Source organism: Orycteropus afer, unplaced genomic scaffold (genome assembly GCF_000298275.1).
Source record: "Orycteropus afer afer isolate SDZICR_OR568_19922 unplaced genomic scaffold, OryAfe1.0 scaffold00007, whole genome shotgun sequence".
Lineage (NCBI taxonomy): Eukaryota > Metazoa > Chordata > Mammalia > Tubulidentata > Orycteropodidae > Orycteropus > Orycteropus afer.
In genome coordinates, this window is record NW_006921594.1 from 3,322,987 (window position 1) to 3,350,540 (window position 27,554).

Below are 27,554 nucleotides of genomic sequence, written 5' to 3' on the forward strand. Positions count from 1 at the left end.
CGGACTAATACAATATTTGTCCTTTTGTGACTGACTTATTTCGCTCAGCATAATGTCCTCCAAGTTCATCCACGTTATGCGGTGTTTTGCAGATTCTGGAGCTCATTCTTGAATTATTAATCTATTTTTGCTGCCAATGTTACATGGTCAAATGATTTAATGAAAATTAACTTATTTTGTGAAGTATTGATTACAATGGGCCTCAAAATTTTCAGCTACTAAGTTAGCAGGAAATAAACTAAAAACACTTCTCCAAAAAGTTGCAATTAAAAGTATATTTTCACAAAAATAAGAAAGACACTAAATAGTTTCAGGTTTCTGAAACATACAACAAATAGGAAAGGGTGACCAGATTAAGGAAACATGAGGAGTAAAGTCAGTTTCTGAGAAAGGTTAACTATTAAACAAAGGTTGAAAAAAAAAATCTACAAAGAAAAAAGATCAGAAAAATGGTTTCTAGAAGTCATGAAAGACGAATGTTACTATGAAAGTCATTTTTCTGGTACAGCACTTTGGTCAAACAAGCCTTCTTCTAAATCCCACTATTGCTGTTATGTGCCACTGAGTCGGCCCTGACTCGAAGCAACCCCTCCTTGAGTTGCCAAGGCAGTATCACTACAGAAGTAGATTGCTCAACCTTCCTTCCGGGGAGTAGCTGGTGGGTTTGAACCACCAGCCTTCTGGTTAGCAGTCTCTCAGCTTTACATTATTAGTTGAGATTTCCTTTAAATAGCAACACATTTTTTAATAACTATCTCCCGTTTCCTAAATGTATTTTTCAAACCTGCCCAAATACAAATATTGTTGCCTTCAACATTATGTATATAAAATTCTTCATGATCATGTATAGTCATAATTTCCATTTCATATTTCCAGGGTATGGAGAGACTAGAACTCCTGTACATTGCTGATGGGACTATAACATGGTGCAACCACTGTGGCAAATGGTATTAAAAAAAAAAAAAAGAAAACACTCACTTCCATGGAGTTGGATCTGGCTCATAGTGACCCTTCCTTGGGTTTTCAAGGTGATATCTCTCCGGAAGTAGATTGCCCAACCTTCCTTCTGAGGAGTGGCTGGTGGGTTTGAACTGCTAGCCTTCTGGTTAGCAGTCAAATGCCTTAGGCACTACACCACCAGAACGCCTGGAAAATGGTATGACACTTCCTTAAATATTTGGAAATAGAAGTATCATAGGATCCAGCAATCCCTCTACTAGGTATATATCCTGGAGAAATAAGAAACATTATATAAACAGATACACATACATCCATGTTCATTAAAGCACTATTCACACTGGTAAAAAGATGGAAATAACCTAAGTGCGTATCAGTGGATGAGTGGATAAACAAACTATGGTGCATATAAACCAAACACCAAACTCACAGCCATTGAGTCGGATCTTACTCATAGCGACCCCTCCTTGGGTTTCCAAGGCAATATCACTACGGAAGTAGATTGTCCAACCTTCCTTCTGAGGAGTTGCTGGTGGGTTTGAACCGCCAGCCTTCTAGTTAGCAGTCAAGTGCCTTAGGCACTACGCCGCCACAGCTCCCATGGTACATATACACAATGGAATACCACTAGATTAACAAAGAATAACAATGAATCAGTAAAACACCTCATAATATGGATGAACACTGAATATATAATGCTGACTGAAATTACTCAATCACAAAAGGAAAAATATTTTATGAGACCTCTACTGTAAAAAGTAAAAAATAAAAAAATAAAAAGGTTTACACACAGAAACATTTCTTTCTCATGTAAAACTGTTTATCATGGTTGTCTGTACCTCTTGTGCATCGCTCTGTGTATTCCTTTCCTTAGTGTTAACTGTCACTCAGTTTAGTATATTGCCTTTCCCTTCACCCAAATCGATACTTGACAGACAGGTAAGAAACAACAGACATCCTCTTATGTTTACCATAGGAGAGTATATCACTACCTAAAGGGTAGACATGTATTACCTTGGAGAATGGAAAGGCAATACAGAGGTGCTCAGCACCAAATGCCCAATCTGAAGGAAGACACAGGAGGGGCACTGAGTCAAAGGTAAATACTATTTAATGCCAATCCTTCACTAACAGCTAATAACAATAATCTATGAGCAGATACACAGATACACAACATGAATGGGAGTAGAAAGGAAAAAGGGACTACATTCATGAATATATCTAGGTCGACAGAGGGTATTTCTAGATGTATATTTACATATGATACAAATATATCCATGAATATAGTGGAACAAACAGGGGGAAAAATTACAAAAATTTCTTAGGCATAACCAAATACCTTGAGGGAATGAGGAGCCGGGCCTGGGGTTCAGGACCTCAGCCTTGGGGAACACTAAGGTCAACTGGCATAACATAGTCCATGAGGTTCTACATCCTACTTTGTTGAGTAGCTACTAGGGTCTCAAAAGCTTGTGAGTTGCCATCTAAGTTATACTTTAGATCTCTAGGTATATTGGTCTCTCCCTGTATGGACCACAGAAAAGTGAAATAAATCAAAGATGTAAAGAAACAAATGATCCAAAGGACTAATGGACCACAGGAACCCCAATCTTCACAACCCTGAAAACAGAAGAATCGGCGGTGCCCGGCTGACAGTGCTGTGTCCTGGACACAGAAGGAACAAAATGTGGACAAAAACTCCAAATAATAAAAAAGACCAGGTTTATGGGCTTGGTAGTAACTGATGGAACAACCAAGACTATGGCCCTTCGACACCCTTCAGGCCTGGAACTGAACTCACCCCCATGTTTCAACTTTCAGCCAAAAGTTAACAGGCCTTATAAAGTGAACAGTAACATCAGGGTGGTACACACTCCTTAGAGCAATCAGTCATATGAGATCAAAAGGGCAGCATTTGCCCAGGTTTAAAGCTGCTTCAAAGGCAGGAAGGGATAGGAAAGAAAGACGAATGGAAACATAACACAAGGAGGAAGTGGAAGAGTGCTGTTATAATGTGGGCATCACAATCAATATCCAGAAACAAAATGTGTATGAATTGTTGAATGGAAAACCAATTTGCTCTATAAACTTTCATCCAAATCACAATGAAAAGCTGAAAGAAAAATCACTTTCAAGTTTCCACAATATCTGTGACAATTTATTTAATAATAGTGATAAAACCAAAAACCAAACTCACTGCCATTGAGTCAGACCCCTCCTTGGGTTTCCAAGGCGGTATCACTACCACAGTAGATTGTCCAATCTTAATAATAATGATATAGGGTTTTATTTCAACTATTCATAATTGTACAGTTAACTACTGCCATGTAACAAAATACCCCAAAGTTTGTGGTGTAAAGCTACATACATTTAGTACCTCATAATTTCTGTGACTCAGGTGTCTGGGTACAGCTTGGCTGGGTCTTTGATCAGGCTTTTACAAGGCTGTAATCAAAGCTTAACTGTGTTCTCTGGAGGTCAATGTCCTCATCTGATTGTATGCATAGAGATGTTTTTACGATCAAACGTATGTTAGCAGAATTCAATTTGCATTTGTTGGATTGTGGTCTCCACCTTCTTACTGTAGGCTAGGGGCTACCTAAGCTTGAGAGGCCACTTGCAGTTTCTTGTCACGTGGTCCTTTCACAGGCCCTTTCTCAATAGGGCAGGTTACTTGTTTAAGCTCCAGTCAGCTTAAACGGAGTCTCATGCAACGTAACCACAGGAGTGACTGACTATCTCATCACATTTGTCATGTTTTATCAGCTAGAAACAAGTCACAGGTTATGTATGTAGTTAAGGGAAGGTGATTCTACAAAGGGGCAACTCCTTTTGGGGTTACCTTAAAATATGTCTGTGGTGGGATTCATAGGTTAAAATTGTAGACTCTGGAGCCAACTACTTGAGATTAAATCACGGCTCTACTACCTACTAATTCGTAAGTATGTTGCCATTTCTCATGTTAAAATGGAGTAAATAAGAGCAATCTTCTTAATACTGTTGTGAGAATTTAATAATTTGCTATTTGTAAAGTACTTAGAGAAGTATCTGGCAAATAAAAAGGTCCATACAAGTCTGCATTAAATAAATGAGTATTTGAACCTCTATATAATTTTCTAATAACCTAGTACAGTAAAACCTGTGAAAGCCAGAACCTATGTAAAGCAGAAGCTTGTTGAGATGTAATTCATTTCTCCACATAGCATGTACTTCATGGGAAACTAACACTATCCCCCATTCCAGTGTGTGGATCTTGACTAAATTAAGCCAACTGTTAAAAGCCCATTCCTTTGTCAGTAACTGGCTTATTTATATGTAATTATTATATTAATAAATATTTTCTTAATTTCATTAAGCATATATATAAATAAATTTCCTACCTTTTGAATATGAGAGATAATAACTTTCCTTTCTATTTATTCTTTGATTATTTGTTTTCATCATGACTTAAAGTTAGAGCATTCTAACTAACAGGCTCATTTGCATCATCATCTGATAAGCTGAACCCCAATCAGACTTTTACCTTACTAGGAACTCTTCCTGCACAACACGGGGTGGCTTAGGGAAAAGGGATGAGGAGCTTGAATGCAGAGAACAGTGATGCAAGTTCATCTCCCAAGAGTTCAGAAAGGGTTATTCAAGGAATAGAAAAAATGGTTTCTGTGTTTTTCTGTCTTCTGACAAGAATTTAAGGAAATCAAAGGATTAGACAGAAGCTATTTATACTATTATTTAGATGTTTCCAGATATTACTGAGACTTTGTCTTAAGACAGGAAGACTTATTCCAGTACCTATCCTTGCAAAAGCACATCCACAGACACATACAGATAAAACTTCACTTTTGGTGGGATTTCAGGAAGGACTGTAAAAGAGATTTCAGCTACCACTTTTTTTCACCTTAAGATAGCTGCTTCTCTGGTTTATCTACTCATTGGCACACTATAGATTAAGCTGGTGGATACATAGATTCTTACATTTCCTTGTGTCACAGTTGAGGAATCAACCTTAATAACTATAGGAAAAGAATTAGTTAAATAAATTGTACATGGAATAACAAATAATATTAGGTCAGTAATGCATTTTAAGCAATATTATATATGATTGAGGCACTTTTATAATCTGCATTATTCATTTACCTCATATTCTTTGTGTGTGTAGTAGTATTTAGACTACTAAAATAAATTTTAAAGTAATAATGAAGCAATCAAATTTAAAATAATCTAATCTTACCAAAAACTTAAATAGATTTCATATATTTTTACTTACTAATCTTAGTCCATGTTTCTCTCTTCATTTGAAAGAAGAAATATAATTTATTGTAAAAACTATCTAATAATACAAAATTATATTACAATATAATATATAAATTTATAACTCAGAAGTTAACTCATTTAGACTCTGTTAGCTAACAAACAAGGTGCTCTGGTGTGCAGTGGTAAAGCATTTGGCTACTAACTAAACGTTTGTTGGTTCAAATCCACCAGCCACTCAGCAGGAGAAAGAAGTTGCAGTGTGCTTCCATAAAGATTTGCAGGCTTGGAAACTGTACAGGGTAGTTCATCTCTGTCTTATAGGGTCACTATGTGTTAGAATAGAACTGACTCGGTGACAGTGGGTCTGGTTTGAGCTAGCAAATATTTAAAATACAGAGTGATGAACCACACCATGAACCTCTTCCAACTGAAATACACACTGTGTTTGGGCCCACAAGGGGAACCACATGACAACAGGAGCTGTTCAATGGTTCTGGACAAAAGAGCACTGGGTGGATAGATGGGTGGACAGGCTGAACTATTAGGTATGTCTATGCAGGGTGGAGTGTGCCCAAGACCATGTATAGGGTTGGCAGACAATGTTTCTACAAGTGTATTGCTCTATTCTGTAAGAATTCCCAGATATATAGTAGAGCTGACAAGAGACAAAGTTGTAGTCACTTCTCGGCCACAGCCAGCTACCCAGAGCAAGTGAGTAGTTGGACCTGTGGGCTCAGGACCATAGTTGCAGGGGACATCAAGCTCAATTGGCATAACATACTACACAAAAACATTGTTCTACATCCTACAATGGCAAATAGTGACTGGGATCCTAAAAGTTACAAGCAGCTATCTAGATGCAACAATGGGTCTCTCCTCATCCAGAGCAAAGAAGAAAGAAGAAAACCAAAGATTTGTGGATACAATTAGTCCAAGCAACTGGCACACCATGTGATTCTCAGCCAATAAGACTATGAGACCAAAAGAACTAGATAGTGCCCAGCTACCACTGTCAACCACTCAGAGGAGGATCTATGTAGGAAATCCTGGATAGAGTGGGAGAACAATGTGGAACAAAACTCAAAATCATTAAAAAAAAAAAAAAAGGGACCAGGTTTGCTGGTCTGAAAGAGTCTGATGGAATCACTGAGACTATGGCCCTACCTGTCCTTCAGGTCTGGAATTCTGGAATTGAACCCACTCCTGTGGTTTCCAGCCAAATAAAAGACAGGCATATAACCTGAACATTTACATTAGGTAGATATACTTTATGGAGAGATCAATCATGGCAGACTAGAAGGGTTGTGTATGCACAGGGAGACCGCTCAGAGGGCAGGAGTGCATGGACGGAAGGACACAGGGAAAAGGTTAACTTGGGGAGGAATTAGGAGGAGAGCTGTTGCATTGTGGGAAATTACAGTTAATGTCATGAGACAAAATGTATATAAGCTGTTGTATGGAAAGTGAATTTTCTCTATAAACTTTCACCCAAATCATTCATTCATACATACATACATACATACATACATACATACATACATAAATAACATGATTGTATAGAAGTTAAATGGTTAGAGTCCAGGGAAAATAAGATGCAGTTTCATACAGGGGTATTAGACTTTCATATTTCCTGATCGATGAGAGAAATATATATGTAGAATATAACAATGAAGATGTTGTTGCTGTCACTGGGTGCCAGCAAATAGATTTCAACTTATAGCAACCCCATGTACAAAGTAGAACTGCTGCACTGGGTTTTCCAGGCTGTAATTTTTATGGGAGCATATCAGTACGTTTTCCTCCCCAGGAGCCAGTAGGTGGGTTTGAACTGTCAGTCTATCATTAGCAAGTAAGCACATGACCACTGCACTACCAGGGCTCCTTACAATGAAGCTTGTTGTTGTTGTGTTGTTATGTGCCGTTGATTCGGACCCAACTCATAGCGACGCCTCCTTGGGTTTCCGAGACAGTATCACTAGGGAAGTAGATTGCCCCATCTTCCTTCCAAGGAGTGGCTGGTGGGTTTGAACCACCAGCCCTCTGGCTAGCATTCCAGTGCCTTAGGCACTACGCTACCAGAGATGTAAGGGCACTAGACCAGTAAGAATAGCAAAATTTTAACAGATATCTGGTAACAAATTATGTCTTTGGATGGTACAAATGGTTAATGGGCTAACTGAAAGACTGGTGGGTTGAATCCACAGAGAGGTGCATCAGAAGGCAGGCCTGGCACTCATCTTCCACAAAACAGCCACTGAGAACTCCATGAAGCACAGTCGTACCCTGACACATACGGGGTTGCCACAAGTCAGAACTGCCTGGATGCCAAATGGTTAAAAATAAATCACACTTTCAGTGTCACTATATGAGGTAATACTGAGACGTCATAACAACCTCTCTTTCAGTTCACTCAAAAGAGAACATGAAACAAGTTTATTCTTATTGGATATTATTGGAGACACCTTCAGCCCTGTGACCAACTGAGCACTATGTCTGAAAAATTGCCAAATTTATAGTCAAGAACCAAAGCAGTTCTTCAGTGATAACATTACTTAGAGGGAAGAACCAGTAACAAAATTATCTTTAACAAGGCTCACTCTTCACATGAAAATGTAGCGTATGCTTTGCATTTAATTGAAGACACAGATTTTAACTGAAATCAACATGACAGAAAGAGTCAATAGTTGTGAAAACTATTAGGTACCCAGAGACTGGAAATAATTTTTTTATTATTTTTTTTAGTGAACATAACTAAAAGGTAAGTATAAATCATTACCGATGAAGAGAACTGAAATAACCCAAATGTACTAGGAATTTTTAAAATTTAACTGTACACAATTAAGAAAGCTATAAGCTGAAATTGACTTTAAAGAAACTACAAGAAAAATTGCAGGAAAAGGTACTATTGTGACAGATTATTTATAAGATGGAAGATAAAGCCTGTCTTTAATTAGCAAGATCTGAAAGTTTTCTAACAAAACTCTTTCACTGATCTTTAAGTATTTACTTTTATTTTGATCCAGACAATCAAACAAGAGATTTTCATTTTGCTGCATCAGACTTTTAAAACTTCTTTATATATACTCAGATCTTAGCATTTTACAAATTAAATGGATTAAACAATATATATGTTATTGTCATTTTAATTTTATAAGACTCAAGAAGCTTGCTTTTAATTTTTATCCTCCCAAAAATTATTTCAAATAATATATACAAAATATTTAAGTTGTGATTGAATTTTATATACACCCTAATTATTCTATTTCACATATTGTTGAAATTTTCAACAAGCCATTTTCTAGAAAGACTATTCTCATCTGTACACATACTCTTAATTAATGAAGAAAATGCCCAAGATCCATAACCTCTTTGAATAGTTTAAGGTTTACTACAATTTCCAACCTAAAGATTCTAGAGTGCACACTGGCAAATCCATTCATCTGTGTTGTTTATTAAATTCTGTTAGGCTACTGATCCATCACTTAACTGTCAGAAAAAGAGAAAGAAAAAAAATCATTACAATATTATAGTTTCAAAAGTTTTCATTCATAGGTTTCTGGCATAGTCATTATTTTAGACCAAAAATAATAAGGCAATGGAGAACCATATTTAACATTTAATTGTACTGATAAAAATGAAGACTTTAGGTCCAATATAGTGAAAGTATTTACCCCCTGACATTCTGAACATAAAAGTATTCGCATCTGTCTCAGTGCTTTGCCTTCTTCATGGGCTTAAACCCACCAAATTATTTCATTTGATTTCTGAGAATTCTCATATGGAAATCTATTTTATTTACTTTATCTTCAATAAAATGCTTCAGTGAGCATTAGCAACCCTGAGATACAAGTTTCAATCAGTCTTCAGGCAAAGGCATCAATCTAGATTAGACCTACTGTGCTATGAGTTGCAGCTGGAAAGTTAGAATAGTCAGAGCAACAGTGAAAATATGAGCAAGGCCTAATGAAAGTCCAGGAAAGAGAGAGAAACTCTCCCCAGGCCTCACATGCATTGCTTACACAATACCAGGTGCCAGGTTCAACACATGAAAGGCTTCTTAATAAGGCCGACAGCTAAAACGAGGCTTCAGACTCTATTTTACATGACACCTATAGTAATAGTGGTCTGTTCCCCAGCAGACAATTGTAAAAGCTTGAATTGCCAACAGCTTAAAATGAGTTTTCACACTCACTCCTCAAACATCACATAGGAAAGGAAACCCAAAAAACATTCCAGCGCCATGGCATCTCTTCTGTAACATTTTCATACAATTACTAATGTAACAGTAGTTTCAATGGACCCTTCCTTACAAATTTGTATGACATTTTAAATGTAGCTGCTGGACTAGGTTTTAACCACAAAACAATCAGTAAGTTTGAGCAACAACTCATTTTGGAAAATGATATCATTAAAGACTAATTCCAAGAAATGTGGGGCAGTACTATTAGATGCCGTGAAAATGTCTCCCAAAGCACAAACTTTGTAATAAGTGATGCCGGTTCATATTTGATATGGGCTGTAAAAAGCAGATTATTGTAATGGTACTCTTCCTAGAAAATAAGACCATTAAAAATGTACTTAATGTTCAGTTGAACTGAAAAGCAGGCCAGTTAAAATCCATATTTTACTATTATGTATAATAGCATCAAAAACGTTACTAGTGTACAGCTTCAAGTCACAAATTTAAAATTATGAATGTACATCACACTTTTTGACAAGACCAAGTTTCCCTTTTCTTTCTCTTCTTTTGCAGTATTCTTGGCCACATTCTATCTTCATAGTATAATCAATAGGAGTGAAATTAGTAATGGAGGGTTTAATGTGAATCTCTACATATAATGTTACACTATTACTTGCTGATACATACTTCTGAGGTCACGTTCCTTGAGAACAAATGCATTCTTTTTCTAGTAAAAATATATTTTAAAACATGCTGTTGTTAGATGCTTTTGAGTTGATTTTCAACTTATAGCAACCCCATGTGAGAGAGGACAACTGCCCCATAGGGTTTTCTAGGCTGTAATCTTTATAGAAGGAGGCCTGGAAACATGGTGGTTAAGCACTTGACTGCTAACCATAACCAAAGGCTGGAAGCTTGAATCTAGTAATCACTCTGCAGAAGATGGGGCAGTCTGCTTCTGTAAAGCCTTGGAAACCCTATGAGGCAGTTCTATTCTGTCCTATAGGTTTGCTATGAGTCGGCACAGATTCAATGACAACAGGATTTATATTTTTAATCTTTATGGGACAAGATCACCAGATCTGTCTCCCATGAAGCCACTGGGTGGTTTTGAACTGCCAACCCTTCTGTTAGATGCCGAGCACTTAACTGTTGGCTCCTTCTACAAAATATAAAACCCCAAATATATGTACATATAGTTATATACCTCTGTGTAACTCTTTTCTTTGCAACTGTATAATATTAAAAAAGGGCAAGATGAAACTAACATGGTAAGTTCATAGGATAGATTCTGCAAGTACAGACACTGTGAGAATGTTCAAGTCCATACCCTGTAAGATTGTTCTAACTATAACAGCCCTTCTACCAAAGAACCAGTACTCATACCAACACCTTGACCCACCCAAGACTGATGTGATCAATAGGCAAGGAATTCAAAATGACCTCTGCACATTACAAAGTAAATACCCCAAGGTGAATTCTAAATATTTCAAGTTTTCTTCTCATTTGGCTCACTATCATATACACATGTCCATCATTTCTATTACATTTTCCTTATAGACCATATATTACATATATAATTAATCTTTGCATTTCCCCCCAGAGCCAAAGGCAGAGCTGAAATTCATGGAAATAGGTTTAAGGTTAAGATATTATATAGTGTATTAATTATCTATTGCTGCTATTTTGTGAGGTGCTGTCAAGTTGATTTCAACTCACGGTTACCCTATATCCCTATTTACAACAGAAAAAAAGAGAAAGAAAAAAAAAAAAAAAACATGCCTGGTCCTGTGCCATCCATACAAACATTGTTATGTTCAAGCCTACTGTTGCAGTCACCATGTCAGTCCGTGACATGGACCTTCTACTTTACACCAGGCATGAAGTTCTTTTCCAGGGTCTACTCCTTCCTGATAACATGCACAAGGTAAGTGAGGTGAAATTTTGCTATCCTTGCTTCCAAGGAGCATTCTAGCTATACTTCTTCCAAGACAGATTTGTGGTTCTTTGGGCACTCCATGGCATATTTAATAATCTTTGTGAACACCATAATTCAAAGGCCTCAATTCTCCCTTAGCCTTCCTTATTCATTGTCCAGCTTTTGCATGTGTATGAGGCAAATGAAAATACCATGGCTTAGATCAGGTGTACAAATTACCCTGAAACCTAGCAGCTTAGAACAAGAAACATTTATTATCTCACATAGTTTCTCAGGAATCCAGAATGATTAGTAATCCAGTAGTTGTTCATCTGGGTGGTTTATGCTCACAGTCTCCCAGGAAGTTGCATGTAGTTTGCCAGCTCCAATCTGGTTGTCGGTCAGAAGGCTCAGGTCCATTAGGTGGACCTCTCTATGGCAGCTGGCTTCCTCCAGAGGAAGTGATGAAAGACAAATAGGCAGGAAGACAGAGAAGTAAAGGAGGATGGAAAGAAGGGAAAAATTGAAGAGGAGAGATATATAGAGAGAACATCCAAGGCAGAAGTTTCAAAAGTGACATACCACCCCTTGTGCCATATTCTATTGGCCACAGACCAACTCTGGTAAAACGTGAGAGAGGACAAACAAAACGTGTGAAATCTAGGAGATGGAGATCATTAGGGACCATCTGAAGAGGTTTCCTATCACAGTCTGCCCTGCAGACCCTAATTATTCACATCCTTCCCATATGCAATCAGTTCCAGTATATAAATAGGAATGGTTCTTTACAAGTAATTTAAGAGTTGTTTGAGTTATACCTCAGATTAGAGTCAATATAAAAGTGGATAACGTATGCAGAATATCCTTTGCAATGTTGTTGTTTTTATGTGCTGTGGAGTCGAACCTGACTCATAACAACCCCTCCTTGGGTTTCCAAAGCAATATCACTACGGAAGTAGATTGCCCAACCTTCCCTCCGAGGGGTGGCTGGTGGGTTTGAACTTCCATCCTTCTGGTTAGCAGTCAAGTGTCTTAGGCACTATGCTACCAGAGCTCCTATCCTTTGCAATATGACTCTCAAACTGAATGCTGGTTGAGAGACCACTGTTCCAATTCAAAATGACATTTTAAATATTCAGCAAATATTTCTTATGATCCTATTATGTGCAAGGCTACAGGTAATATGGAGATGAATAATATACATTGCCTGATCTCTATGAGCAACAAAGGAAACGAGACAAATCTCATAACCTATAACACCACATCAGACACCAAGTGGCATGAGACTGTACATGGAACATCTAGGCTGGCTAATAGGTGGAGAAAGAATCAGGAATAAAATAATAGAACAAGTAGAGGTTGAAATGTGCTTGAAAGAGATGGAGAAATTGAAAGAAAGAACCGTATGTACATTGGCAAAAGATGTGGGCACATGCAAAGCATGTAATCCTGAGTACACATAGCAGAGCAATAAGGAGAAAAGTTTGTGCATTTGGGTTTGGTCACATCCTGGAGAGTATTAAATACCAAGCTTGGCTGTGTTATTTAGTCTGGTGGTTATCCAGCCTGAAATAATGAATGAATTTTATGGAAGGGTGGAGGAAGGGATGGCCTGTTGGGAGTTTACTGCAGTCATAATTATCTGAAAGTAAAAGTCTAAACTAAGAATATTCCTTTTTATTGAATATGACATAATTATAAAAATATAATAGTTTCCATGAGTTTTAAATTAGTTAGCATGCTGTGGCAGACAGATCCTTGGGTAGTTTCACGTTCATGCCTTATAATTCCCTTCCCTTGAGTGTGGGCATGACCTGTGACTTGCTTTAATTCAACTCATAGGAACCCCTCCTTGGATTTCTGAGGCAGTATCACTATGGAAGTAGATTGCCCCAACCTTCCTTCTGCGGAGTGGCTGGTGGGTTTTAACCACCAGTCTTCTGGTTAGCAGTCAAATGCCTTAGGCACTATGCCACCAGTGCTCCTTTCTAATCAATAGATTAGGCACAAGTTATTATAGGTTTTCACTCCCAGGATTACATTATCACTCACACTCACACACATAGGTACATACACATACACACACACACATACACACCCCATCTTGAAAGCATGCACCAAAGACTTTCCCTTGGCCTTGAAGAAGCAAGCTGCTATGATGTAAACTGCTGTGGTGTAGTAAATTACATAGTATGGTTTTTCTAGCCATAGCCTTTGTAAACTTTGGTGGAATTTGGCATGAGCAACTGTAGAGCTCCTGATTGTTAAAGTTAACCACCTGGGGTATTTCTGTTGTAAGTGGCAAGAAGCAATCTTCTGAGAAGTTTGTTTTCTCTCAAGTGCACAGAATTCTGATGTTGGGATTGGTTAGTTCCCCACTCTGCCAGGCTCAAAAAGAGCCCTCCTAAAGGCAGAGAGAGTCTCTCTGTCTGGCAGACTGGGAGCTGAGAAAGATGTGCTGCTGAGAGAAACACACTGCTGAGAGACATGAGATAGACATGCTGCTGAGAGAGAGCTGTGCTACTGAGAGAGACTGAGAGAGACGGCCAGCTGTGAGACACTGAGTCCATTTCTGAACTTGAATTGTAGCCTGTTGCTCCCCTGATAAACCCCATAATCTGTGAGTTCTGTGTAGCCATTGCAGCAAATTATCAAACTCAGCAGAGAGGTGGTGGGTGCCACAGGAAGAACGGTTGGTGTCAAGGTTAGTAAGAGGGCTAGAGGGTGGCAGCATGTCTGGCCTCATAGGAGCAGGCATTGGGCTGCGGATGGTGATTCTATCCTCCTCTTGTGCAGTTAGAGGAGGTCAGAAGGTGCTGCCTCCCTGTCCCTTTTGCAACTGCGTATGGAGAGAGCCAGATAGAAGGAAACTGTGTGTAGGCTCTAGGAGGTAATGGCCTCAGTTCTGCACTGAATTCTGCCAAGAGCCAGCATCTTGGAAGAGGACCCTGAGCTGCAGACGAGTGTGCAGCCTACCTGACATTTTGACTGCAGTCTCCTAAGCTGAGGAAGCAGTTAAGCATGCCCCGACTCCTGACCCACAGGAAATGTGAGAGAATAAATATGTGTTGTTTTAAGTCAATAAATAATTGGCAATATGTTACATAACAATTAAAACGATCAAAATCTGCACATTTACTGAATTAACTCTTTTTAAACATTTCTTGTAATATCCATGGGTGGACAAAATTTAGAATACTGTGAAGGATATGTGGTGGCATGGATAATACAGTCAACCTTTGAAACTAATATATTAGGAGACTAATTAGCAACTAACATAGTGGCTAAGACACTTGCCTGCTAACCAGACGGCTGGCGGTTCAAACCCACCAGCCACTCCTCGGAAGGAAGGTTGGGCAATCCTATTTCCATAGTGATACTGCCTCGGAAACCCAAGGAGGGGTCGCTATGAGTCGGGGTCGACTCCACGGCACATAACAACAACAACAACAACAACTGAAATGCTGGCTATGCCTATATATATATATATATATATTGTTGTTGTTGTTGTTGTTGTTAATGTGCCGTCGAGTCAGCCCCGACTCATAGCGACCCCTCCTTGGGTTTCCGAGGCAGTATCACTACGGAAGTAGGATTGCCCAACCTTCCTTCCGAGGAGTGGCTGGTGGGTATATAGGCATATGTATATATATGCCTATATATATGTATGTGTGTGTGTGCGTGTGTGTATATATATACACACACATATACATAATAAACATACACATACACACACATATATAAAAATGTAGTGCTCAAATCTATGTTGCAGGGTCAAAACCAAAAAAAGCAAACTCAATGCCTTCAAGTTGGATCCGACTCATAGCAACCCCTCCTTGTGTTTCCAAGGTGATATCACTATGGAAGTAGATTGCCTGATCTTCCTTCCAAGGAGTGGCTGGTGGGTTTGAACCACCAGCCTTCTGGTTAGCCTTAGGCACTATGCCACCAGGATAGGTATTATTCACTCTATTTTCAAAATTGAGAAATGAAGGGTTAAAGAATTCAAATGACTAAGGTTTTTTTTTTTTTTTTTTTTTTTTTTTACATAAGATAGATTTGTTTAGGAATCATAACTCAAACCCAGAAAATGATGCTCATTTGTACTCTACTGAAATAACTCGAACATCTCATCTTCAATGTTTCATTTGGGTTTAACACTCTTACCAATGAAACTCTGAAAATAAGTCATAAATATAGTAAAATGAAATACATACCCGCACTCCTAGCTACTCATTTACCCACATAAACAAAGACTCACAGTTGTATGAAAACATTTTGGTTACCATTATAGAAGTATTACCTACAGCAAATTATTTAATCTCTCTGAGAGGTAATGTGGGGGATAATACTTAACAAAGTATTGTAAGTAGGAAGATTCAACGAAGTATTCATTTTAGCTTGGGTGGAGGGGTTCTGGGGAATAAAAGATAGAAAAGGATGAAGAAAAACTAAAATATCTTGAAAACAGATAGTACCAAGTAGTGAATTTTATAAGTAACCCAACACAAAAGGCTTATTTGTCCTCCATTTTGCTGCTTGAAAACTGAGGTTCAAAGATTTAAGGGAATTAGCCAAGGTTGGTAAGAATGCAAATGGGTGACTGTAGGGATGCAAACCTAGATCTCTAACTCCAAAGCCTTGCGCTTCTTCATCATTTTGCTCTTCTCTTATGATAATATCTCCAGGTCTAGGGTCCATAATTCCACATATTTTTAAGATAAATAATTTTTAAGAAGCCACTTTTCCATTCACATCAACATTTGACTTTATGTATATACATCATTTACACCAATATATGGTAGTCTTCATTTAAAAATATTAAGGACTAAATGCCAATATAATAATGATTAGAAAATATCTAATTACCAAGATCTAGAATGTGTTCTGAAGACTAACTTCAAATCTAATCATGTTCTCTTCTGGGAAGGAAATGCCTTTTTTTTTAAATAGTCCCTTTCATGGTTCCATGGTATTCATTGCCAAATAATTCCTGCTTATTACAAACATAAAATCATCCTGCTATCATTAATATGGCATAGTGGGTAAGGTATTTGGCTGCTAACCAGAAGATCAGCAGTTGAAACCCACAAGCTACTCCATGGAAGAAAGATAGGGCAATTACTTCCATTAAGATTTACTGCCTCAGAAACCCAAAGGGCGTCACTATGAGGTGAATTGACTCCATGGCAGTGAGTTTGGTTTGTTTCCCCCACCCATCATTATCACAAATGTCCTTTTACCCCAAACTGAAAACTGAGATATTAAAAGATCTTTCTAAGGTGGGATAACCATTATCTATGGTAAAACACAAAATACATATTCCAGAAAAAAAAAAAAAAAAAAAAGAGCTTTCGGAGATATGATCTCTAATAAGAGTGAGTTGTTTAATATTAACTATAAAAGCATAAGCCAAATTATACCAATCTACCAATCATGTAATTTCTCTTTTAGTTTTTCTACTTACTAAACAAAGGATTATAATGCTAGACTTACTTATATCATAAGGTTGATGAAAGAGTGAAATGAAGTAATAACTGCCAAAATGATTTGAAAATCTTACATGCTAGATATATGCAGAATCATTTTATTAGTGTATCTGACAAAATGATAAAGTTTGTTTAAAAAAAATATATGAAGAACTAGATGGTGCCCGGCTACCACTGTCATCCACTTGGAAGGGATGTAGGAGATCCTGGATAGAGAGGGAGAACAATGTGGAACAAAACTCAAAATCATTTGGAGGGGGAAGAAGAAAGGGGGATGGTTGGGACCAGGTTTGCTGGTCCAATAGAGCCTGGTGGAACCACTGAGACTATGGCCCCTAGCTACCCTTCAGGTCTGGAATTGAGATCACACCTGTGGTTTCCAGCCAAGCAAAGTACAGGTATGTGAGTTGAACATTTACCTCAAGTGGACACATGCCCTTGAGAGAACAATCATGGGAGAAGGAAGGGCACCTCATGCACAGGGAGACAGCTCAGGGTGCAGGAGAGTATGGAGGGATGGACACTGGGAAGTGGTACCTTGGGGAGGAAATTGGAGGGGAGCTGTTGCATTGTGGTAAACTGTGGTCAATGACATGAGACAAAGTATATGTGAACTGCTGTATCAAGAGTGAATTTGCTCTGTAAATCTTCACCCAAATCTAAATAAAATAAAATTTAAAAAAAAAAAAAAATATATATATATATATATATATATATATATATGAGAAGTCCCCCATAATTTTGGAGTAAAGAGAGAGAAATTATGTAAACTATTAGAAAGCTTTGAAATACAACCACACAATCAACAATTAATTCCTTCTAGTAAAAAGAACAATTAGTACAGATTTGGATATCTATGAAGTACTGATTGATACCAAAGTTCAGTAGTAACATTGAGAAGCTAATAATACAGAAACATTATATAGAGAACCTTTGTATGCAGACATTTAAATATCAAGGAAAACAACCATTAGATTTAAGATGTGCAACACTGAAAGTTAAACAAATGTTTTCTAAAGAAATGATAAGCTGGGTCTCAAATGTTTCTAAAAATTTAAACATTTGAGGAAAGCAAAATCATTATTAGATTGTTAATCTCTATTTTCCCAACATTTCTAGAACCCAGAAAACCTCAATATCAATTGGATTTCAATGAAATGATACTGACAACTCCAGTATAAAAGACCAGGAAAATGGTAATATAAAACACCTGGAGATTTTTTCTTGCCTAATTATTTCCTTTCAATATTTCAAAACCCAATTTATGTTCCTGGTAAATTTATATTAATTTTTTTTTTTTTTTAAAGAAAGAGTCAGTTTAATAGGAAGAAAGAGAGTGACAGCAAGTAAAATGGAAAACCCAGGCAAACAGTGGTAAATATTCCTATTGTCATATCTGACGCATCTCTGTGGGACACTGATAATTTTTTTAACTGTTGGAAAAGATACTTAACCAAAGAATCAATGATTAAAGTAAACATAAGGAAATCAAAACAAACACAGTGACTAAAACAGAATCACTAGCAAAAGGACACTTACTGACTTCTTGCAGATCTTCCAACAGACTTTTGAGTCAGCCTTGAAATAGAGTTCTAGGTAAATTCAATCCCAGCATCACATTAAAGTAGCCCTGTTAATAGAGACAAATAATTGTCACTGCTCTGAAAATTAACTTTAAATTTATGTCACAATTAGTTCAATGCCTTCATAGGACATAAAATATATTCATTCTCAAATATGGAAAACTGTTAATGAATTCATTACTCTGTGAATCTTCAAATATGCATGAAAAGGCTTTTGTACATTTTAATTGAGAGAAATTTAAATCCATTGTTTGGTACAAAGCAAGGACCATGACAGACAGCATGGGATGCTTTTCCAACAGAAGCAGATTTTATTTTCCACTCTTACAGTGATTTGGCAGGTTTAAACTTTTTGGTGATTAAATTTTGTAATTTATGGAATAAAATTATTTGTGTTTCAAGGTTCCTAACTGAAAACATGACTGATTTCAATTGCCTCTTCAGCATATACTTAATGATCTTTGTAGGACTTTCCACAATTAACAAATTGGTAGTAAGCATTTCCTCTTTATAATCACAATGTAAGGGTTATTACTTTAATGCTTATTTGAATTTTTATTTTCAAGACCAATTTCCTATTTAACCACGTTCTTTTCCAGGCCCTTGTCCTTTAATTAATCTGAAAGAATTAGCTCATATCTTTCTTAAGTTAAAATAAGTTGTGTTCCGAAAGTTTGATAAAATTATAGAGCTTAACAATGTGTAGAAGGAGCCCTGGCGGCACAGTGGTTAAGTACTTGGCTGCTAACTGAAAGGTCTGCAGTTCAAACTTAATGGCAGCCCCATGGGCTGCTACCATAAAGATTATAGCTTTGGAAATCCTACAGGGGCAGTTTGCCTATGTCCTATAGGGTTGCTTTGAGTTGGAATCAACTAGACAGCAATGGAAAATAATATTATGGATAGTAAACGGGTTTTAACTCACACATCAACTTTGTTTGACCAGTAGTGGCAACATGGAAAACTAGACTGAGACTAAATCTAAGTCTGCAATCAAGATGCATTACAAGTGAATGGAATGTGAAACTTGGAAACAAATATGAAGGACAGTTGGAAAATATGACAGAAATTGCAGATTGCATGATAGCATGTTGCAAGACAAGTGACTTATTCACTACAAATACCTTTTTCCAACAACATAAATGGTGACTTGACATGTGGGCCTTGGCAGATGGAATACACAGTAATCAAATCGACTCCATCTGTGGAAACAGACCATGGAGAAACTCAGTGTAAGTCAGAACAAGGCGAGGGGCCGCATGTGGACCAGACCATTAAGTGCCAATATGCAAGTTTAAGTTAAACCTAAAGAAAACGAAAACAAGTCCACAAAGCCAAAATATGACCTTGAGTAGATCACACCTTAATTCAGAGACCATTTGAGGAACGGATTTGAAGTATCAAGCACCAAAGACCTCATGAGTTGCGAGATGACATCAAGAACATCATACACAAAGAAACACAGGAAAGGAAAAAAAGAGAAAATGGATGTCAGAAGAGACTCTGAAACTTGCTCTTGAATAGAGAATTGCTAAACTGCTAACCAGAAGGCTGACAGTTCAAACCCACCAGCCACTCCTCAGAAGGAAGATGGGGCAATCTACTTCTGTAGTGATACAGCCTCGGAAACCCAAGGAGGGGTCGCTATGAGTTGGGTCCGACTCAACGGCACATAACAACAACAACAAAGTGAATGAAAGATATGATGAAGTAAAAGAGCTGAAAAGATTTCAAAGGGCAGCTCTGTAGGATAAAAGTAAAGTATAATGAAACACACAAAAATCTAGAGGTGAAAAATCAAAGGGGAATACATGCTCAGTCTTTCACAAGTTAAAGAACTGAAAAAAAAAGTCAAGCCTCAAGTTTCAATATTGAAGCATTCTGTGGGCAAAATACTGAACAATGCAGGAAGCATAAATGATGGAAAGAATACACAGAGTCACTGTACCAAAAAGAATTGGTTGATGTTCAACCATTTCAGGAGGTAGCATATGATCAATAACCAACGATATTGAAGGAAGAACTTGAAGTTGCAGTAAAAGAATTGGTAAAAAATGATGCTCTAGGAACTGACAGAATATTCACTGAGATGTTTCAACAACTGGAAGCAAGGCTAAAAGCACTCCATCATCTATACCAAGTCATTTGGAAGACAACTCCCTGGCCAACCTTATTTCCTGGCCAACCTACTGGAAGAAATCCTTATTTGTACTCATTCCAAAGAAAAAGAATCCAACAGAATGCAGAAATGACAGAACAGTATAATTAATACTGCATGGAACTAAAATTCCGCGGAAGAAAATTCAAAAATGACTGCAGCAGTACATAAACAGGAAACTGCCAGAAATTCAAGCTGGATTAAGAAGACAGGGAACAAGGGATATGATTGCTGATGTCAGATGGATTTTGGTTGAAAGAAGAGAATACCAGAAAGATGTTTACCCATGGTTTATTGACTATACAAAGTTATTCAACTATGTTGACCATAAAAAATTACAGATAAAATTAAGAAGAATGAGAATTCCAGAGTACTTACGTGTGTACATGTGGAATATGTAAATAGACCAACAGGCAGACATTTAAATAGAAGGGAATACCTTGTGGTTTAAAATCAAGCAATATGTGCATCAGGGTTATATCTTTCACTATACTTATTCCATCTGTATGCTGAGCAAATAATCTGAGAAGCTGGACCATATGAAGGACAATGTGGCATCAGGACTGGGGAAGACTCATTAACATCCTGCGGTACACAGATGGCACAACGATGTTTCCTGAAAGCAGAGAAGACTTCAAGCACTTACTGCCGGAGATCAAAGACCACAGCCATTAGTATGGGTTATACTTCAACATGAAGAAAGCAGAAATCTTAACTATTTGACCAATAAGCAACCTCAAGATAAATGGATAAAACATTGAAGTTTTTCAAGTATTTCATTTCACTTAGATCCACAATCAATGTCCACAGAAGCAGCAGACAAGATAGTAAACAATATATACTGCACTGGGTAAATCTGCTGCAAAAAAACTCCTGGAAGTGTTAAAGGGTAAAGATGTCACTCTGAAGACTAAGGTGCGCCTGAGCCAAACCATGGTATTTTCAACAGCCTCATATGCATTAGAAATCTGGACAATGATTAAGAAAGACCAAAGAGGTATTGAAGCATTTGTATTATGGTGTTGTAGAAAAACACTGAATATACCATGGACTGCCAGAAGAATGAACAAATCCATCTTGAAAGGTGCACAGCTAGAATGATCATCAGAGGCAAGGATGACAAGACTTCATGTTATGTACTTTGGACATGTCATCAGGAGGGAGTAGTCCCTAGGGAAAGACATCATGCTTGGTGAAGCAGATGGTCAGTGAGAAAAAAAAAAAAAAATCATTCTCAAGGAGATGGACTGATACAATGGCTGCAATAATGTAGTCTAACACAGCAACGACTGTGAGAACTGTGCACAGTGGATTTTTTTCTTTTTTTCCTATTGTACAGAGAGTCTCTATGAGTTGGAACTGACTTGATGACCTAACAACAATAACAACACAGAGTCACTACAAGTTGGAACAGACTCAACAGCAAAGGGAAATAATATATGTGTAGTGAATGGCTTTTGACTCACATATCAACTGTATTTGACGCATAATGACTTCATGGAGGAGGACTGTATTAAGTCTGAGTCTGCAACAGGAAGTACTGTATTCAGTTGTCAGTCCCATGGGCATAGAAAGGAATGAGTGACACCCCATGTCATTTTTTATTATGTATTCCACCAGCCACTCCTCAGAAGGAAGGTTGGGCAATCTACTTCCCTAGTGATACTGCCTCGGAAGCCAAAGGGAGCGTGTCTATGAGTCGGATCCGACTAAACAACTTTGAGTTAGTTTATACTTTCTCACTTACTTTATTTCAATGTTTCCAAATGTTTTTGAGCTAAAGAATAAATAACTCTTTCAATGAAACCTAAGTGAGGTGCCAATTAATAAAACATATAAAGTATTCCAGTTGAATCAGGTTCCAACTATGCAGTGCCACCATTACCTCTTTCCCTAGATACTCAGGAGCATTTCAAAAAGTCTTTGGTGTTCTACAGAGCATAATCTGAAATTACTGTTTTAGTTAACCAAAATAATGAGGTTAACTTAGTCTTAAGCATTAAGGTAACTCAAACTCCTGTCTTTCCATCCTAACATTCACTACTGTTTCTGTTGTTCACATCTTTGTTAATGGTAAAATTTTTAACAAGTAGGCCCTACTCTTCACTTTTCCATTGTTGTTGTTGTTGTTATGCACCGTCGAGTCGGATCCGACTCATAGCGACCCCTCCTTGGGTTGCCGAGGCAGTATCACTACAGAAGTAGATTGCCCAACCTTCCTTCCGATGAGTGGCTGGTGGGTTTGAACCGCCAGCCTTCTGGTTAGCAGTCAATTGCCTTAGGCACTATGCTACCAGAGCTCTCTTTACCATTAGAGCACTTTTATTAACTTATTTATTTTTTGCTTGTTATTGTTGTTTAGGTCAAAGTTTACAGAGCAAATTATTATCCCATTCAACAATTTATACACATGTTCTTTCATGACATGAGTTGCAATCTGCTCAATGTAACACCACTCTTCTCGCTTCCCCTCTGGGTTCATCATCTCCATTTGTCCTTCTTCCCTACCCCTTACTGCCTTCTGAGCTTTGTTTTTAGCTAAATGGTTCCTTTTGACCTCATGTGGTTGGCTCTGGTGGTGTAGTGCCTAAAGCATTTGAATGCTAACAGAAGGCTAGTGGTTCATGCCCACCAGCCACTCCTCGGAAGGAAGACTGGGCAATCTACTTCTGTAGTGATACTACCTTGGAAACTTGGATCTGACTCCATGGCAGTGAGTTTGAGTTTAGTCTTGGCTGACTGTTCTGAGGAGTAAATCCCACTCTGTTATCATCACTTGACAGGCCTGTCTATTGTTTGGCTAAAAGTTGATCCCCAGACTGGGTCCTGTTCCAGTCTTGAAGGGCGTCTAAGAGATAGGCCTTACTCTTACTTCTTGTCTGCTAAATGGTGTATCAAAAACAGCTTTCTTATTAAAATATTGTATTTTAATTTATCCCCCATTTACATTTTGGCCTGTTTTTCCTTTCCAATGTACATAATGTGGCTATGTTCCCATGTATAAAGTCTATATAATTCTTATCAAAATTCAATCTAGATTTTTTAATATATATAAGCCCATTTAAAAAGAATATGCAATAAAAGCTTCATTAATATCAAAATGAAATTCATATTTGAGATCCAGAAGGGAAATACAACTTTGAAATATGCAAAATTTGTAGTAAGGCATAACATTGATGGATGTGGCTAAGTCAAAGTGAGAATTTTTATTTTTCAGATAAATTTCAGTGATAAACTGAGGAAAGACCTAAATCAATGAAGACTTAATATCTAAAATATATACTCAAAGGAAATCAATAGGATAATGAGCACAAGTTCTTAAAAGGCAGTTCTCAGAAGGACAAGCCAGAATGGATTTCAAGTATAGTTTAAAATGCTAAAAATCACTAATAATTAGGAAGATACAAATTTAAAAATCGATGAAATACCACTTTGTCATCAAAATAGCTTAAATCTGAATGCTAGATATACCCAGTGCTATTAAGAATATAGAAATTTTGTTTACTTATAAGAGAAACATAAACAATACAGTTATTCTTTAAAAGAATTTGGAAGACCTAAAAATATGCCTTGCAATTGATTTGACAGAAAGTAACAAGAACATGCCTACATGTTCCATGGGGTTCCAAACCATTCTGTGGACACCTTTATTGTAGCATTTAGTTTATATTTCACTTCCATTTTTTGCTTCCATGTTTTCTCCCATATTTGATGCCCAATTTTAATGTCTCAAAGCTAATGTCAAAATCTGATAAATCAAGGAACACCAATAAGCATCTCATTTAGGGATATGTGTGCAAATAGTAGAAAGCTATTGACTGTGCAGCTGCACTAGGTGCTGGAAAGGTAAAAGGCGAGGATTCCTAGTTTTCATTTTAATAAGCCTTTGAAGAGTCCCATTGGGTTTATTAACTGTGCATGTATTTCTTTGATAAGGATCAAATTTAAATATGAAAGAAAAAGTTAATTTTAAAAATGAACAAAGAATATATTGTTACTGAAACAGCAACTGAAATACAGGTTTCCTTTAAATAAGCATATATTTTTGGAACTTAAATCTCAAGAAAATGAAAATACAAATGTGTCACAGATTACTGATCACAGTGATTATGATGATGGGGAACCAAATGATCCTTAATTATAGACTGAAAAACTCTATCAAGTCAAAACAAAACAAAATAGTAAAGCACTTTGCAGTGAGGCAGAATCAGAACCAGAAAGGCTAAATAAAATGCTCTTACACACATCCATTCACACACATTTACTGATCGCCTACTGTATCCAGATGCTGTGCCAGGCTCTGGGATAAAAACATAACCCTGCTCTCATGCAGTGAACAATGTATCAAAGAATATGTAAGGGATGAGTTCAACACTGTGCTGAGTGACATGGTATAGACAGGAACATTTCATTGTTTTCTCACTGAAAGGGAAGAAGTACATCATACCAAGTGTAAAGGTAAAACAAGTATCTTTTAAATTCTACTGCAAAACAGCATAATACAAAATTCTTAGCCTGGTAAATTTCATAAATTCAAAGAATATACTAAAAAACCTGGAGTAAATAAATAAAATGCATTTGTTATATGGCCTATAGTGTGTAACTGGTGGTCAAGAATAAAAATTACCCTAACCCTTTAAACACTGTTTTCATATTACATAGCACCTTAGAGAATGGTGAGAATCAAGAATTATTTTATTATGTCAAAACAAGCTAGAAAACTACAGACAAATGAAAATAGATAACTGTCAATTCCTTATGATGGCTGATTGTATAACCAACATTCAGGTGGACAGGAAACAGGCACCAACCCCCAGCAATGCAGCAAATTTATATAATTCCAGTTGTTGGGTAATGAGGATGTATCTAACAGGATAAAATAAATAATCATAGACTTCTTAGCAATAGGGGAAAGTATTTTTCAGGAGACAGATAATCCACAATTTACTGTATTCCTACCAATATTCAGAGGGATGACCATCACCTTACTATCATCATTTGTACAGATGCTGAAAATATCAAAAAAGGAAACAAAAATTGAAAAAGTTGGTCTGCAAAGGAAAAATGTGCAATTATTCAAAGACACCTGGAGTTATCACTACAATTTGCATCTAACTCCGATTAAACCAATGTGAGCTCCATAAGGGCAAGGATGTTTGTTTCCTTAATTGAGGGTTTCCAACTCAGTTCAGAATGGTTCAATCACGGCCAAGGAAGTTCAACCAGAACAGACCCAAATTTTTAAGCTTTGGGTGAGCCGGAGTGATAACCAGAACTGGGAAAATTACAGGTTGCAGCTCTGAAATGTAATCTATCTCTTAAGGCAGTGTACAATTTGCGTAGCAACCAAATCTCTTGCCCAGAGTGAGAAACAACAGTGCTCTGCTCCGAGATGGTGGCTGCCATGCTGCTTTGAACGTGTGTCTCTCTCTGCAGTTTCACTAATAATCCAATCTCCCACATGGGCTCCTGAAAGGACTCAATATGCCTCTTCCGAGACTTCCATTCCAGAGCTTCAATTAGTAATTCTTTCCATTAAAGTTATTCCAGTTCACTCAAATTTTTAAAATTCGGGTCTCTTCTGGTTTCACTTCCTAGGCCATAACTGAACCAATTTGAACCAGTTCAAAGCCCTAGTTTAAATTTACTCATGCATTCCATTAAACCTGACGACTGCCTGACACAGAATAGGCACATAGTGTTAGTGAATTGAATGAATTTATTCATCTGTAGACTTATCAACATGAAAGTGGACAGGCATGGAACTTAAAACGAACCTCTAGTTAGTACAAACCAGGATACAAATACCATTTTTAGGAAATTCTGATAAAAGCTTTAATTCATTGATTTTTCAAAAGAAGTAAGGTGAGAAAGCGCCAGCACCTTAATTTAACATGGCAAAATATTAACTTTATTTTTAATTTAAAATAAATGGAGCATATATGTTTTGCAATTTGAGTATAGAACATTGTTTTGAAAGTTTGAAAAACACTCATTTAATCTATACTTTAAAAATGTAAGATCCTAAGCTGTGATAATTACAAATAAAACCATAATATATTTGTAACTGCATGTGATGCAAAGTTATGTAGCATTTATAAACATATTCATATAAATACTAATTATAGCTGATCTATGTAAGATTTATTCTATGAGTTTGGTTCTCAAATTATTCTCTCTCATCTTTATGAAGTACTGAGATAAGAAGAGATCCTTCAGAATTACTAAAGAGAGGCACTTCAATTACCAATAAAACCTTACATTCATTATCTTTTATGATTTACTGAGCAAACCATATAAGCACTATCTCTATAGAATGGTCCTATGCAAGACTTAATCTCATTTCATTGAACCACCCCCAAATTAATGCCACAGAGACTAAGAAAGTGGAGCAAATGATGCTTCAAGTGTCTACCTCATCTTTTACAAACCATTAAGGAAGTATATTCAGAGAAAGTGAGCTGAAGTAAACATGCACTATGAAAACAACCCGACCCACAATGAAAGTTAAGTTTCCTGAAATCATGGGCCCATTTCAAAAGATATTTATTTAGGGTAGGACAATCTTATTTTTAGTCACCACTGGCATTTATAAATTTGTTTCCTGCTTTAAATTGTAAATACCTATATTTTATTGGCAGGTTCAGCCAGAGTAAGTAAAAATCAAAATTAAATCAATAAGCAGGTTAAAATTGTTAAGACAAAGTAAACAGACAGTTATTAGAGGAAAGAGTAACTGTAGGACAATTAATGTAACATTCTGCCACCATGAACTTCACTCACAATAAGTGAAAGAGCTGCCTGGTAGACCTGTGTAAAAATGTATTACCATATTTAGACAAATTTCAAATTTCACAAAAGACTTCTTTTTTTCACTACAATCAGTGTAATTACTGAACACCTACAAATGGGAGCTCTGGTAGCATAGTGCCTCAGGCACTTGACTGCTAACCAGAAGGCTGGCAGTTCAAACCCACCAGCCACTCCTCAGAAGGAAGATGGGGCAATCTACTTC